Raw genomic sequence first — 14,754 nt, 5'->3', positions numbered from 1 at the left:
ACACGCCAAAACTTACACACACACAAAAACAAACACACAAACAAACACCAACACAAACACAAAAACACAAACAAACATAAAAAAGAAAAACAAAAAAACAAAAAAAAAAAAGAAAAAAACAAAAAAAAAAAAAAAAAAAAAAAATAAATTAAAAAATAAAAATAAAAAAAACAAAAAAACAATAAAAAAAAAAAAAAAAAACAAAATTACACACACACACACACACACAAACTAAAACACACATACAAAAAAAACTTACACACACACACACACAAACACACACAAACTTAAAAACACAAACAAAATCTTACACCCACACACAAAATCTTAGACAAACATAAAATTACATACACACACAAAAACATACACCCACACGCAAAAACTTACAAGCACACAAAAACTTACACACACACACAAAACTTAAACACACGCAAAAAAAAAGGAACACACACTCAAAAACATACACACAAAAACACAATTACACACACACACACACACACAAAAACTAAAACAATCACACTAAAACTAACAATCACACAAAAACTAATACACACACACAAACACACATAAAAACAAACACACACACACGAAAAAACATACACACACAAAAGAAAATACACAAAAAAACTTATACACACAAACACACAAAAAAATAACACACCCACTAAAAAAATAAAACCCACACTCAAAAAATTAAAAGAACAAAAAAAAAAACATCTAAACAAAAACTTACACACACACTAAAACTTACACACACGCACAAAAACAGCCTGAATGGTTGAAATTCACATTAGACGAGGTTACGTGCGCACACACACACAGAGAGAGATGACTAACACACAGGGACAACACACACAAAGAGACGACACACACAGAAAGAAACTGAATTACAATATGAATATGATCAGGAATTGTTTACAATTCAGGTTGGCCGAGTGGTTAAGGCGCTAGACTCAAGATCTGGTCCCCATACGGGGTCGTGGGTTCGAACCCCACACCTGACAATTTTTTCTTATGTACTTTTTTTCTTTCATCGTGTCTTGTGATTTCACTAAATAACTTCTGTAAAAGGATTTATGCAGAACCTAGATTGTTAGGGTCGTTAATAGATTAAATAAAAAAAAACTAGAAAAGTGTAAAATGTTCAAATTCTCTTCTGAATTTTCGTAAAGAAGAGAAAAAAGTTAGCTCAATTCTGAACTTTACCAATGAAACTGAATTACAATATGAATATGATCAAGAATTGTTTACAAGTCAGGTTGGCCGAGCGGTTAAGGCGCTAGACTTAGGATCTGGTCCCCATATGGGGTCGTGGGTTCGAGTCCTACACCTGACAATTTTTTTTCTTATTCTAAATCTTTGGAAACAGCCTCTATTTCTGACCGTTTAAGTTTTGATGTTAGTGTTGTCAGTCAAAAGCTATGACCTTGAGAAAAGAGATCTTCTGGCAATTTTCTCAAGCTCTTTTCTCAAGGTCATAGCTTTTGACTGACAACACTAACATCAAAACTTAAACGGTCAGAAATAGAGGATGTTTCCAAAGATTTAGAATAAGAAAAAAATTGTCAGGTGTGGGGCTCGAACCCACGACCCCGTATGGGGATCAGATCCTAAATCTAGCGCCTTAGCCACTCGGCCAACCTGACTTGTAAACAATTCTTGATCATATTCATATTGTAATTCAGTTTCATTGGTAAAGTTCAGAATTCAGCTAACTTTTTTCTCTTCTTTAAGAAAATTCAGAACCTCGTCTAAATTAACCTTAAAAAATGAAATAAACCTGTGTCGACTTTGCATATTTTATTCAACATATCCGACAAAGCACTGGAGGGGTGCATTCCTGTCGACTTTTGGAGGATGTTGCCCTATTTTTCGATAATCAGGCAATTTTCTCAAGCTCTTTTCTCAAGTTCATATCTTTTGACTGACAACACTAACATCAAAACTTAAACGGTCAGAAATAGAGGCTGTTTCCGAAAATTTAGAATAAGAAAAAAAATTGTCAGGTGTGGGGCTCGAACCCACGATCCCGTATGGGGGCCAGATCCTGAGTCTAGCGCCTTAACCACTCGGCCAACCTGACTTGTAAACAATTCTTGATCATATTCATATTGTAATTCAGTTTCATTGGTAAAGTTCAGAATTGAGCTAACTTTTTTCTCTTCTTTACGAAAATTCAGAAGAGAATTTGAACATTTTACACTTTTCTAGTTTTTTTTTATTTAATCTATTAAAGACCCTAACAATTTAGGTTCTGCATAAATCCTTTTACAGAAGTTATTTAGTGAAATCACAAGACACGATGAAAGAAAAAAAGTACATAAGAAAAAAATTGTCAGGTGTGGGGTTCGAACCCACGACCCCGTATGGGGACCAGATCTTGAGTCTAGCGCCTTAACCACTCGGCCAACCTGACTTGTAAACAATTCCTGATCATATTCATATTGTAATTCAGTTTCATTCTGTGTGTGTCGTCTCTTTGTGTGTGTTGTCCCTGTGTGTTAGTCGTCTCTCTCTGTGTGTGTGTGCGCACGTAACCTCGTCTAATGTGAATTTCAACCATTCAGGCTGTTTTTGTGCGTGTGTGTAAGTTTTAGTGTGTGTGTCAGTTTTTGTGTACATGTAAGTTTTTGTGTGCATGTAAGTTTTTGCGTGTGGGTGTAAGTTTTTGCGTGTGGGTGTAAGTTTTTGTGTGTGTGTGTGTAAGTTTTTGTGTGTCTAAGCTTTTGTGTGTGTAAGTTTTGACGTGTGTGTGTGTAAGTTTTCGTGTGTGTGTGTGTGTGTGTAAGTTTTTGTGTGAATGTTAGTTTTCATGTGATTGTGTTAGTTTTTGTGTGTGTGTGTGTGTGTGTGTGTGTGCGTTTTTATTTTTTTGTGTTTTTGTTTTTTTTTTTGTGTGTGTGTGATAGTTTTTGTGTGTGTGTGTAAGTTTTGTGTGTGTGTGTGTGTAAGTTTTTGTGTGCATGTAAGTTTTTGTGTGAGTTTAAGTTTTTGCGTGTGGGTGTAAGTTTTTGTGTGTGTGTGTAATTTTTTGTGTGTATCATCTTTTGTGTGTGTGTGTTATTTTTTGTATGTGTTTTTTAGTTTGTGTGTGTTTGTGTGTGTGTGTGTAATTTTTTTGTGTGTGTGTGTGTCTGTTTGTGTGTGTGTGTGTAAGTTTTTTTTTCTTTATTTTCGTGCGTGTGTGTGTGATTTTTCGTGTGTGTGTGTGTGTTTGTTGTGTGTGTGTGTGTGTTTGTTTTTTTGTGTGCGTGTGTGTGTGTGTTTTTGTTGTGTTCTTGTTTTTGTTTTTGTGTGTGTGTGTGTGTGTGTGTGTGTGTGTGTGTGTGTGTGTATTTTTTTTCGCGAGTTCATTTTTTTGCGAGTGTTTTTAATTTATAGTATGTGTTTTTGTTTGTTTTTTTGTTGGGTGTGTGTTTGTGTGTGTGTGTTTGTGTGCATGTAAGTTTTTGTGTGCATGTAAGTTTTCGTGTGCATGTGTAAGTTTTTGTGTGTGTGTGTGTGTAAGTTTTTGTGTGTGTGTAAGTTTTTGATTGTGTTTTTGATTGTTCGTTTTTGTGTGAGTGTTAGTTTTTTTATTGTGTGTGTGTGTGTAAGTTTTTGTGTGCATGTAAGTTTTTGTGTGCATGTAAGTTTTCGTGTGCATGTGTAAGTTTGTGTGTGTGTGTGTGTGTGTAAGTTTTTGTGTGTGTGTATGTTTCGGCGTGTGTGTGTCAGTTTTAGTGTGTGTGTGTTAGTTTTCATGTGTGTGTGTAAGTTTTTGTGTATGTGTGTGTGTGTGTAAGTTTTAGTGTGTGTGTGTAAGTTTTAGTGTTTGTGTGTGTAAGTTTGTGTGTGTGCGTTTTTTATTTTGAGAGTGTGTTTTAGTTTTTGTGTGAATGTTAGTTTTTTTGTGCTTTTTAGTTTTCTTGTGCTTGTTTTAGTTTTTTGTGTGTGTGTGTGTGTGTGTGTGTGTGTGTGTGTGTGTGTGTGTGTGCGTTAGTTTTATTGTGTGTGTTTAATTTTTTGTGTGTGTGTAATTTTGTGTGAGTGTGTGTCAGTTTTAGTGTGTGTGTAAGTTTTTGTGTGCATGTAAGTTTTTGTGTGAATGTTAGTTTTTACGTGTGGGTGTTAGATTGTGTGTGTGTGTGTGTTTTAGTTTTTGTGTGTATAAGATTTTGTGTGTGTTAGTTTTGTCGTGTGTGTGTGAAAGTTTTCGTGTGTTTGTGTGTGTGTGTGTGTGTAAGTTTTTGTGTGAATTTAAGTTTTAGTGTGAATGTGCAATTTTTTTTGTGTGTGTGTGTGTTTGTGTTTGTAAGTTTTTGTGTGTGTGTAAGTTTTTTGTTTGTGTGTGTAATTTTTTGTGTGTGTGTGTAAGTTTTTGTGAGTGTGTGTACTTTTTTGAGTGCATTTAAGTTTTTTTGTGCATTTAATTGTTTGCGTGTCTTTTTTAGTTTTTGTTTGTGATTGTTAGTATTTGTGTGTGTAATATTTTGTGTGTGGGTGTAAGTTTTTTGTGTGTGTGTGTAAGTTTTTGTGTGTGTAAGTTTTTTGTGTGTTTGTGTAAGTTTTAGTGTGTGTGTGTGTAAGTTTTTGTGTGTGTAATTTTTTGCGTGTGTGTGTAAGTTTTCGTGTGTGTGCGTGTTTTTTAGTTTTTGTGGGTGTGTGTGTGTGTTTTTTTTTGGGTTCATGTGTTATTTTTTGTGTGTGTGTGTGTGTGTGTGTGTGTGTAACTTTGTTTGTTTGTAAGTTTTTTGTGTGTGTGTGTGTAAGTTTGTGTGTGTGTGTGTGTGTGTGTGTGTAAGTTTTCGTGTGTGTGTGTGAAAATTTTGTGTGTGTGTTTGTTTATGTTTTTGTGCGTGTGTGTGTGAGTTTTTTTGTGTTAATGTGTAATTTTTTGTATATGTGTGTGTGTGTGTGTAAGTTTTTTTTGTGTGTGTGTAAGTTTTGTCGTGTGTGTGTGAGTTTTAGTGTGTGTGTGTGTGTGTGTAAGTTTTGTGTGTGTGTGTGTGTGTAATTTTTTGTGTGCATGTAAGTTTTTGTGTGCATGTTAGTTTTATTGTGCTTGTGTAAGTTTTTGTGTGTGTGTGTGTGTGTGTAATTTTGTGTGTGTGTGTTTAATTTTTCTCGTGTGTGTGTGTTAGTTTTAGTGTGTGTGTGTGTAAGTTTTCGTGTGCATGTGTAAGTTTTTGTGTGTGTAAGTTTTGGAGTGTGTGTGTAAGTTTTAGTGTGTGTATGTGTAAGTTTTGTGAGTGTGTGTGTGTGTAAGTTTTTGTGAGTGTGTGTGTGAGTTTTTTTGCGTTCATGTGTAAGTTTTTGTGTGTGTGTGTGTGTGTGTGTAAGTTTTTGTGTGTGTGTAAGTTTTGGCGTGTGTGTGTGAGTTTTCGTGTGTTTGTGTGTGTAAGTTTTTTTTGTGTGTGTGTGTGTGTAAGTTTTTTTGTTCTTTTAAGTTTTTGTGTGCATGTAAGTTTTCTTTTGCATGTGTAAGTTTTTGTGTGTGTGTGTGTGTTTTAGTTTGTGTGTGTGTTTTTTTTGGTGTGTGTGTGTGTAAGTTTTCGTTTTTGTTTTTTTTTTTTGTGTGTGTGTGTGTGTGTGTAAGTTTTTGTGAGTGTTTGTGTGAGTTTTTCTTGTGTTCATTTTTATTTTTTTTTGTATGTGTGTGTAAGTTTTTGTATTTTTGTTTTTTTTGTCGTGTGTGTGTGAGTTTTAGTGTGTGTGTTTGTGTGTGTTTTTAAGTTTTGTGTGTGTGTGTGTGTGTGTAAGTTTTTGTGTGCATGTAAGTTTTTGTGTGGATGTTATTTTTAGTGTGAATGTTTATGTTTTTGTTTTTGTGTGTGTGTGTGTAAGTTTGTGTGTGTGTGTGTGTAAGTTTTGGCGTGTGTGTGTAAGTTTTCGTGTGTGTGTGTGTAAGTTTTCGTGTGCATGTGTCAGTTTGTGTGTGTGTAAGTTTTGGCGTGTGTGTCTAAGTTTTAGTGTGTGTGTGTGTGTAATTTTTGTGTGTGTGTGTGTGTGTAAGTTTTTGTGAGTGTGTGTGTGATTTTTTTTTGTGTTCATGTGTTAGTTTTTGTGTGTGTGTGTGTGTGTGTAAGTTTTTGTGTGTGTGTTAGTTTTGGCGTGTGTGTGTGAGTTTTTGTGTGTTTGTGTGTGTAAGTTTTGTGTGTGTGTGTGTGTGTAAGTTTTTGTGTGCATGTAAGTTTTTGCGTGTGAATGTAAGTTTTTGTGTGTGTGTAAGTTTTTGTGTGTGTGTGTTAGTTTTTGTGTGTGTAAGTTTTGGCGTGTGTGTGTGTGAGTTTTCGTATGTGTGTGTGTGTGTGTGTGTGTGTGTGTGTGTGCAAGTTTTTGTGCTTGTGTGTGTGAGTTTTTTTGTGTTCATGTGTTAGTTTTTGTGTGTGTGTGTGTGTGTGTGTGTGTAAGTGTGTTTGTGTGTGTATGTTTTTGCGAGTGTGTGTGTGTTTTGGTGTGTGTGTGTGTGTGTAAGTCTTGTGTGTGTGTGTGTGTGTGTGTGTGTGTAAGTTTTTGTGTTCATGTAAGTTTTTGTGTGCATGTAAGTTTTTGCGTGTGGGTGTAAGTTTTTGCGTGTGGGTGTAAGTTTTTGTGTGTGTGTGTGTAAGTTTTGGCGTGTGTGTGTAAGTTTTGGCGTGTGTGTGTAAGTTTTCATGTGTGTGTGTGTGTTAGTTTTAGTGTGTGTGTTTTTAAGTTTTTTTGTGTGCGTGTCATTTTTTTCGCTTGTTAGTATTTGTTTGTTTGGTTTTAAGTTCTTATGTTATTTTATTTTTTCGTTTGCTTTTTTAAGTTTTTTTTGTGTGTGTGTGTGTGTGTGTGTGTGCGTTATTTTTCGTGTGTGTGTGTTATTTTTTGTGTGTGTGTAAGTTTTTGTGAGAGTGTGTCAGTTTTAGTGTGTGTGTAAGTTTTTGTGTGAATGTAAGTTTGTGTGTGAATGTAATTTTTTGAGTGTGGGTGTCAGTTTTTGTGTGTGTGTGTGTGTAAGTGTTTGTGTCTAAGCTTGTGTGTGCATGTTTGTATTTTCGTGTGTGTGTTTAAGTTTTCGTGTGTGTGTGTGTGTGTGTGTGTGTGTGTAATTTTTTGTGTTAATGTATGTTTTAGTATGCTTGTGTAAGTGTTTGTGTGTGTGTGTGTAAGTTTTTGTGTGTGTGTAAGTTTTTTGTGTGTGTGTGTAAGTTTTTGTGTGTGTGTGTAAGTTTTTGTGAGTGTGTGTAAGTTTTTGCGTGCATGTAAGTTTTTGTGTGGATGTAAGTTTTTGCGTGTGGGTGTAAGTTTTTGTGTGTGCGTGTAATTTTTTGTGTGTCTTAGCTTTTGTGTTTGGGTGTAAGTTTTTTGTGTGTGTGTGTTAGTTTGTGTGTGTTTGTGTGTGTGTATGTTTTTGTGTGTCTAAGTTTTGTGTGTGTGTGTGTAAGTTTTCGTGTGTGTGTGTGTGTAAGTTTTTTTGTGTGTAAGTTTTGGGGTGTGTGTGTAAGTTTTCGTGTGTGTGCTTGTTTGTTAGTTTTTGTGCGTGTGTGTGTGAGTTTTTTGTTGTGTTCATGTGTACGTTTTTGTGTGTGTGTGTGTGTGTGTGTGTGTGTGTGTGTGTATGTTTTTGTGTGTGTTTGTAATTTTTTGTGTGTGTGTGTGTTAGTTTTTGTGTGTGTGTGTGTGTAAGTTTGTGTGTGTGTATGTTTTTTCGTGTGTTTGTATGTTTTCGTGTGTGTTTGTGATATTTTTTTTTGTGTGTGTGTGTGTGTGTGTGTGTATTTGTTTGTGCAAGTTTTTGAGAGTTTTTTTTTTAATATTGTATTTTTTTGTGTTTGTGTGTGCGTTTGTTAGGTTGTGCGTATTTGTAAGTTTCTGAGTTTGTGTGTGAGTTTTATTATGTGTGTGTGTGTGTTTTTTTTTTTTTTGTGTGTGTGTGTGTGTGTAAGTTTTTGTGTGCATGTAAGTTTTTGTGTGCATGTAAGTTTTCGTGTGCATGTGTAAGTTTGTGTGTGTGTGTGTAAGTTTTGGCGTGTGTGTGTGTAAGTTTTAGTGTGCGTGTGTGTATGTTTTAGTTTGGTTGTTTTAGTTTTTGTGTGTTTTTTTTTTGTCGCGTGTTTCTATTTGTTCGTGTGTGTGTGTGTGTAAGTTTTGTGAGTGTGTGTGTGTGTAAGTTTTTTTGCGTGTGTGTGTGAGTTTTTTTTGTGTTCATGTGTAAGTTTTTGTGTGTGTGTGTGTGTGTGTAAGTTTTTGTGTGAGTGTAAGTTTTGGCGTGTGTGTGTGAGTTTTCGTGTGTTTGTGTGAGTAAGTTTTGTGTGTGTGTGTGTGTAAGTTTTTGTGTGCATGTAAGTTTTTGTGTGCATGTAAGTTTTCGTTTGAATGTGTAAGTTTTTGTGTGTGTGTTTGTGTGTTATTTTTTTTGTGTGTTTAATTTTTGTCATGTGTGTGTTTTAGTTTTCTTGTGTGTGTGTTTAAGTTTTGTGTGTGTGTGTGTGTGTGTGTGCAAGTTTTTGTGCGTGTGTGTGTGAGTTTTTTTGTGTTCATGTGTAAGTTTGTGTGTGTGTGTGTGTGTGTGTAAGTTTTTGTGTGTGTTTATGTTTTTGTGTGTGTGTGTGAGTTTTTGTGTGTGTGTGTGTGTGTGTGTAAGTTTTGTGTGTGTGTGTGTGTGTGTAAGTTTTTGTGTGCATGTAAGTTTTTGTGTGCATGTAAGTTTTTGCGTGTGGGTGTAAGTTTTGTGTGTGGGTGTAAGTTTTTGTGTGTGTGTGTAAGTTTTGGCGTGTGTGTGTAAGTTTTTGCTTGTGTGTGTAAGTTTTCATGTGTGTGTGTGTGTAAGTTTTTGTGTGTGTGTGTAAGTTTTTGTGCGTGTGTGTAAGTTTTTGTGCGTGTGTGTAAGTTTTTGTGTGCATGTAAGTTTTTGTGTACATGTAAGTTTTTTCGTGTGTGTGTAAGTTTGTTTTTGTTTGTTTTTATGTTTTTGTGTGTCTAAGATTTTTTGTTTGTATTTAAGTGTTTAGTTTGTGTTTTTCTTTGTGTGTGTGTGTGTGTGTGTAATTTTTTGTGTCTGTAATTTTTTTTTGTGTGTGTATGTGTAAGTTTGTGTGTGTGTGTGTGTGTGTGTAATTTTTTGTGTGTGTGTAAGTTTTGGCGTGTGTGTGTGATTTTTAGTGTGTGTGTGTGTAAGTTTTGTGTGTTTGTGTGTGTGTGTGTTTGTGTGTGTTTTTATGTGTGTGTGTGTGTGTGTGTGTGAGTTTTTTTTGTGTTCATGTGTTTGTTTTTGTGCGTGTGTGTTTGTTTTTTTTGGTTTTTGTGTTATTTTTGGGGTGTGTGTGTTAGTTTTCGTGTGTGTGTGTGTGTTATTTTTGTGTGTATGTGTGTGTAAGTTTTTGTGTGCATGTAAGTTTTTGTGTGCATGTAATTGTTAGTTTTCATGTGTTTGTTTTTGTGTGTGTGTGTGTGTGTATGTTTTTGTGTGTGTGTGTGTATGTTTGTGCGTGTGTGTGTATTTCTTCGTGTGTGTGTGTGTATTTGATTGGGTGTGTTTTTTAGTTTTTGTGTGTGTGTGTATGTTTTTGTGTGTGTGTAAGTTTTTGTGTGCATGTATGGGGACCGGGGGAGTGCCTTTGGGACCCAGGGAGGTTGTTTGGGGATCCGGGGCCCTTGAGGGCCGGGGGAGTGCCTTTGGGAGCCCAGTGGACCTTTGGGGACGGGTGGAGGTCCTTTGGGGGCCGGGGGGACCGTTGGGGGCCGGTTGGCCCTTTGGGTGGCGGGGGGATCTTTGAGGACCAGGGGAGGGCCTTTGGGGTCTGAGGAGGGCGTTTGGGGGATATCATTTCGAAATTTTTACTTTTTAGTTTACTTTTTTTGCGGCGCATCCCTGCGGCGCATCCTGCGGCGCTTTCCTGTGGTGCCTCCCTGCGGTGCATCCCATGCGGCAATTTCCTGACCCGCGGCGCATCCCTGCGGCGCATCCTACGGCGCTTTCCTGCGGTGCCTCCCTGCGGCGCACCCCCTGCGGCGCATCCCTGCGGTGCCTCCCTGCGGCGCAGCCCCCTGCGGCGCATCCCCTGCGGCGCATCCCCATGCGGCGCATTCCTGGCCCGCGGCGCTTCTTGGGCCCGGGGGACCTTTGGGGGGCCGGGGGAGGGCCTTTGGGGCACAGGGAGGGCCTTTGGGGCACAGGGAGGGCCTTTGGGGGTCCGAGGGGGCAGTTGGGGGCCTGGGGGACATTTGGGGGCCGGTTGGCCCTTGGGGAGCCCGGGGGACCTTTGAGGACCAGGGGAGGGCCTTTGGGGGTCTGAGGAGGGCGTTTGGGTGATAACATTTCGAAATTTTTACTTTTTAGTTCCCTTTTTTTTGCGGCGCATCCCTGCGGCACATCCGGCGGCGCTTTCCTGGCCACCAGCGCACCCCCGCGGCGCTTCTCGGATCCGAGGGACCTTTGGGGGCCGGGGGAGGGCCTTTGGGACACAGGGAGGGCCTTTGGGGCACAGGGAGGGCCTTTGGGGGTCCGGGGGGACAGTTGGGGGCCTGGGGGACATTTGGAGACCAGGGGAGGACCTTTGGGGCCCAGGGAGGGCGTTTGGGGATCCAGGGGCCCTTGAGGATTGAGTGGTCTTTTGGGAGCCCGGGGGACCCTTGGGGACCGGGGGAGGGCCTTTGGGAGCCCGGGGGACCTTTGGGGACCGGGGGGGAGGGCCTCTGGGGGCCGGTTGGCCCTTTGGGAGCCCGGGAGACCTTTGGGGACCGGGGGAGGACCTTTGGGGGCCCGGGGGACCCTGGGGGGCCGGTTGGCCCTTTTGGGAGCCCGGGGGACCTTTGAGGACCAGGGGAGGGCCTTTGGGGGCCCGGCGGCGCTTCTCTGGTCCGGGGGACCTTTGGGGGCCGGGGGAGGGCCTTTGGGGCACACGGAGGGTCTTTGGGGCACAGGGAGGGCCTTTGGGGTTCCGGGGGGCAGTTGGGGGCCTGGGGGACATTTGGGGACCGGTGGAGGGCCTTTGGGACCCCGTTGGTCCTTTGGGAGTTCGATGGGCCTTTGGGGGGCCCGGGGATGGCCTTTGGAGGTCTGGGTGGGCCTTTGGGGGTCTGGGTGGGCCTTTGTGGGCGCCGGTGGCCCTTTGGGAGCTTGGGGGGCCTTTGAGTACCGGGGGCTTCCTTCGGGGTTGGGGTAGGAGGATTGGAACCCTTTGGGGTTGGGGTAGATGACCTCACAACACTGTTCAAATGGAACTTGTGTATTATAACGACCACAGAGTTTCACCCTCAAATTCTTTTCTAAAATCTTTCCTAAAATCTTCTTTCAAAATGTCTCTAACTGTTTCGCCGAAATAGTTCCATAGCCTGTCTAAAACGGTTTCGTCCAAATAATCCCTAACCGTAATTTCAGCGTGTTCCTTTTGTTTTTGGCATCTCTGCGCTAATGCATTTCAAATTAATAAGAAACCTGATTCCCGCGCTAAAATAATTCATCCCTAAGATGTTTCTTGGAGAATTGTTTCCATGGCCTTTGGTTATTAATATCCTTTGGAGTTCGACCAAAAGAGTTGTTTCCGAGGCAAAGACATTAATGACTTGGATCTATTCCTGGAGAATCGTTTCTAGGCGAAAATTTTTAAAGTCTGACAGATGATGTCATTGGTTGATTGATCTGTCAAGAAAGGGGAATTAAAGTCAAAACTGTTCTTCTCACTCCTTGAATTCTATTCACAGACTAATAAAACTATAGCAAAAATCCTTTCTTTATATTCCCTCGGCCGCTAATATGTAAACAAAGCCCTCTGATTGGCTGAGAAGGAAACACGTGATCTAACTGTTTCCGGGAAACTCTTGACATTTGGCGAGAGCAACAACAACAAATACTATTTCTGGATCATAACATTCACGATCGATTACGCAATCAATTTCTCGGAAATTCACTTCCCCCTCGAGTCCTAGATCAATAACATTGTTCCCGTTAGAATTCAATGCGCATGTGCAACCTTCGTTCTGGAGTTATTACACATAGAAACATCAAATAAATAGACCTTGGAAAAAGAGGTCATTGACCCCATTAGCCACGTGTTCTCCCTAATTACTCTATGCCCATATATGGAGCCCCGTCCGTATTATATGCCCATATAAGGAGCCCCGTCCGGAGTAACGCCCCCCATTCTACTGCTGACTTCCCAAAACAGAGGCACAAATTTTTTCTTCTGGACTCGAGGGTTTCAAGTTTTGAAGATTGAAGGAGGTAGGAATATGGGACCTTGCCTTCTTTATAAATAATCCTCAGGGCTCTTTTTTGAATATTTTAGATTTTTTTGGTTACTTCAATTGAGAGGCCCGGACGCCAGACAGGACAAGCGTACTCTACCAAAGGACGTAGAAAAGAAATATATACCTTTTGTAACTGAGATGGGGGGCAACTAAATTTATTCAGAAGTTTCAGAAGAGAAAGTGACAAGTTTGCTTGACGGAGGATGTTATTTACATGGGTGTCCCACTTCAAATCAGAAGATATGGTAACACCTAGGAGTTCAAAGGAAGTAGCCGAAATCTCAGGAAGAATAGTATGAAGGAAAAGAGGAGGGGACTTGAGGAAACTGACTCACACTATGGTGGATTTACAAGGAATAACCGTCATATCAAGAGAAGAAGCATCGCAGCAAAGTCATGGAGGATACCCATTGGATTGCAAAAAATATTTTTATAACACGTCTCTACGACTGTTAGGTCATCGACAATTTTGCACTTGTCAGGGTAATCCATTGAAAGGCTGTTGATCATGACGGAAAACAGGAGGGGCCAAGAATAGTACATTGGGGAAAAGGAGAAATATCTTTATATAGATAAAGGAGTACACTTGTGCTCCCTAGTTTTGAATTTCGGTCTTTGAAGCGCCAAGGACAGTGATAATAAAATCTAACCTTTTAAATTGTTTAGCTGGAAGCTCACCTGATTATATATATCTTTAAAAAAATAAGAAAATCAGGAATTCAATTTCTTATATAAAAAAAAAAGAGCTCGATATGTGGTTGGCCTATGTAGATTTTGGTAGCAATGGATGCCAAACTTAAAAAAAGAAACGAGGGTGAAAAAAAAATCAGCTAAAAACATGGCTACGATGGGCAACCGCAAGGGGGGGGAGGGGGGGGGGGCGTACCCCCCTGGAAATTCGGGACTATAAAGTAATTATAAGGAAACAAAAAGAAAAAAGCAAAATATGGAAATACCATAGAAAAAATGTGTGTTGCCCCATTGTTGACTGCCTGCCAATAAATTTGACCCTATAACGAAAGTGTAATGGCCGAACTACTGATAACATTTGATTAAAGAATCAGTTTTATATGGTGATCCTAAATATGTATTTGTTTATTAGTAACTGGTGCTGTTATTAGTACCCAAGATAGTTCGTATAATTAAAGAAAACACAAGTAAAACAACTTAATAAGGGGCCAATATGCCGTCAACTTTTGCTTGAATTGCCAGAGTACCCATGAGCTGATATTTAAAGCCACTTTAATCAGAAATGTTTCCTCTGAACGGAATGCTGGGAATTATTGTATTTTTCCCCTGAACGGATACGTTTTTTATATATTATTGTCATTTATTCATTTTTCGAGGAGTGATTGTATTTATCTAGTTATCACTTTGAAAAAGATTAAATATGTTACAGCTATGAAGTATAAAGATGCCAAATATATTGGTTTTTGGTATTCAAAAATAAATTTAAAATATTAAATTAAAAATTTTTATTTGATTTTTTTAATCTTAGTTTTAATACTTTACTTTAAACAAACTACTTTGATAATGAACAATAAGTAGAACAACAGGGAAATTTTTATACAAGACAGTGGAACGCAACTTAAAATGAATATTTCGACCCTATATCCAACGGCCGTCCTCAGCAGAACAAACGAAGAGAATAAAAAACAATATAAAAGAAACTTAAATTAAAATTCAATCATTAAAACTGAAAAGAGTTTTTTTTTTAATTTTAAAACAGCCCTAACATCATTACTTCAAGGAAGTTCAACCAGGACTCTTAAAACTGAAAAGAGTTTTTTTTTTTTTTTAATTTAAAACAGCCCTAATATCATTACTTCAAGGAACTTCAACCATGGAAAGGCAGTGTGGTCTTCGTCGCTATTTACTTTGATAATGAGTTAGTTTTTATAAACAATTGAGTCAATAGGCATTAAATATTTTAGTGTTTGATAACCAAGTTTAAAAGTGTCGATATTGTTAAAAAATATCCGTCCAATTCTTCGGCATTGCTCAACAGAACTGAATGCTGGGAGTTTATATCTTAGTTTTTGTAAGTAGGCTTTTTTTTGTGTAATTGTTTTAATTAGTTACTTTTTTCATTTTTATATACTTTTACTTTAATTGACATACTTTTTTCACTGCCTTTACAAAAATATTTATCTCTAAGCTTCATAAAATAAAATAAAGTTTTTTTCAACGGAAAGCAAGGAGCAATATTGAACTTAAAACTAACAGAAATGATTACGTATATGAGGGGGGTTGCCCCTTCCTCAATACCTCGCTCTTCACGCAACAGTTTTTCGAAGTAGTATCGTAGTAATAGATATCACGAGTGATTTTGATGAGTGATTTCAGGGGTGTTATAGTCCATATACACCATATACAGTGTGGTTTGACGTGTACATTGCAAAAAGTGACCAATCCTTTTATATTATAGACCTATAAAGTGAATAAACACGTTTTGAGAGTATAATTGAGATTATATAACGCAACCAAACTGCTTTTTGAGGCAACACCCATGTTTTAGGGCCAATCAGAGAGAGCGGAGGTTACTCTATATACGAT

The 14,754-nt window shown here is 38.8% G+C and overlaps 2 non-coding genes and 1 pseudogene across 2 annotated transcripts; 1 reads left to right on the top strand and 2 right to left on the bottom strand.

The window, feature by feature from the left end:
• LOC148949680 (uncharacterized) overlaps positions 1 to 14,754 on the top strand; it is a 95,432-nt pseudogene that overhangs the window by 49,264 nt on the left and 31,414 nt on the right.
• On the bottom strand, positions 2,001 to 2,083 carry TRNAL-CAG (transfer RNA leucine (anticodon CAG)). The gene has a single exon. It is a non-coding gene; the product is annotated as a tRNA-Leu (tRNA).
• Positions 2,334 to 2,416, bottom strand: TRNAL-CAA (transfer RNA leucine (anticodon CAA)). The gene has a single exon. It is a non-coding gene; the product is annotated as a tRNA-Leu (tRNA).

This window comes from Artemia sp. Qi Xiang Cuo, chromosome 8, assembly GCF_049724085.1.
Source record: "Artemia sp. Qi Xiang Cuo chromosome 8, ASM4972408v1, whole genome shotgun sequence".
Classification (NCBI taxonomy): Eukaryota; Metazoa; Arthropoda; class Branchiopoda; order Anostraca; family Artemiidae; genus Artemia; species Artemia sp. Qi Xiang Cuo.
Note: the sequence above shows the minus strand (reverse complement) of the source record. Positions and strands in the feature narration are given on the sequence as shown.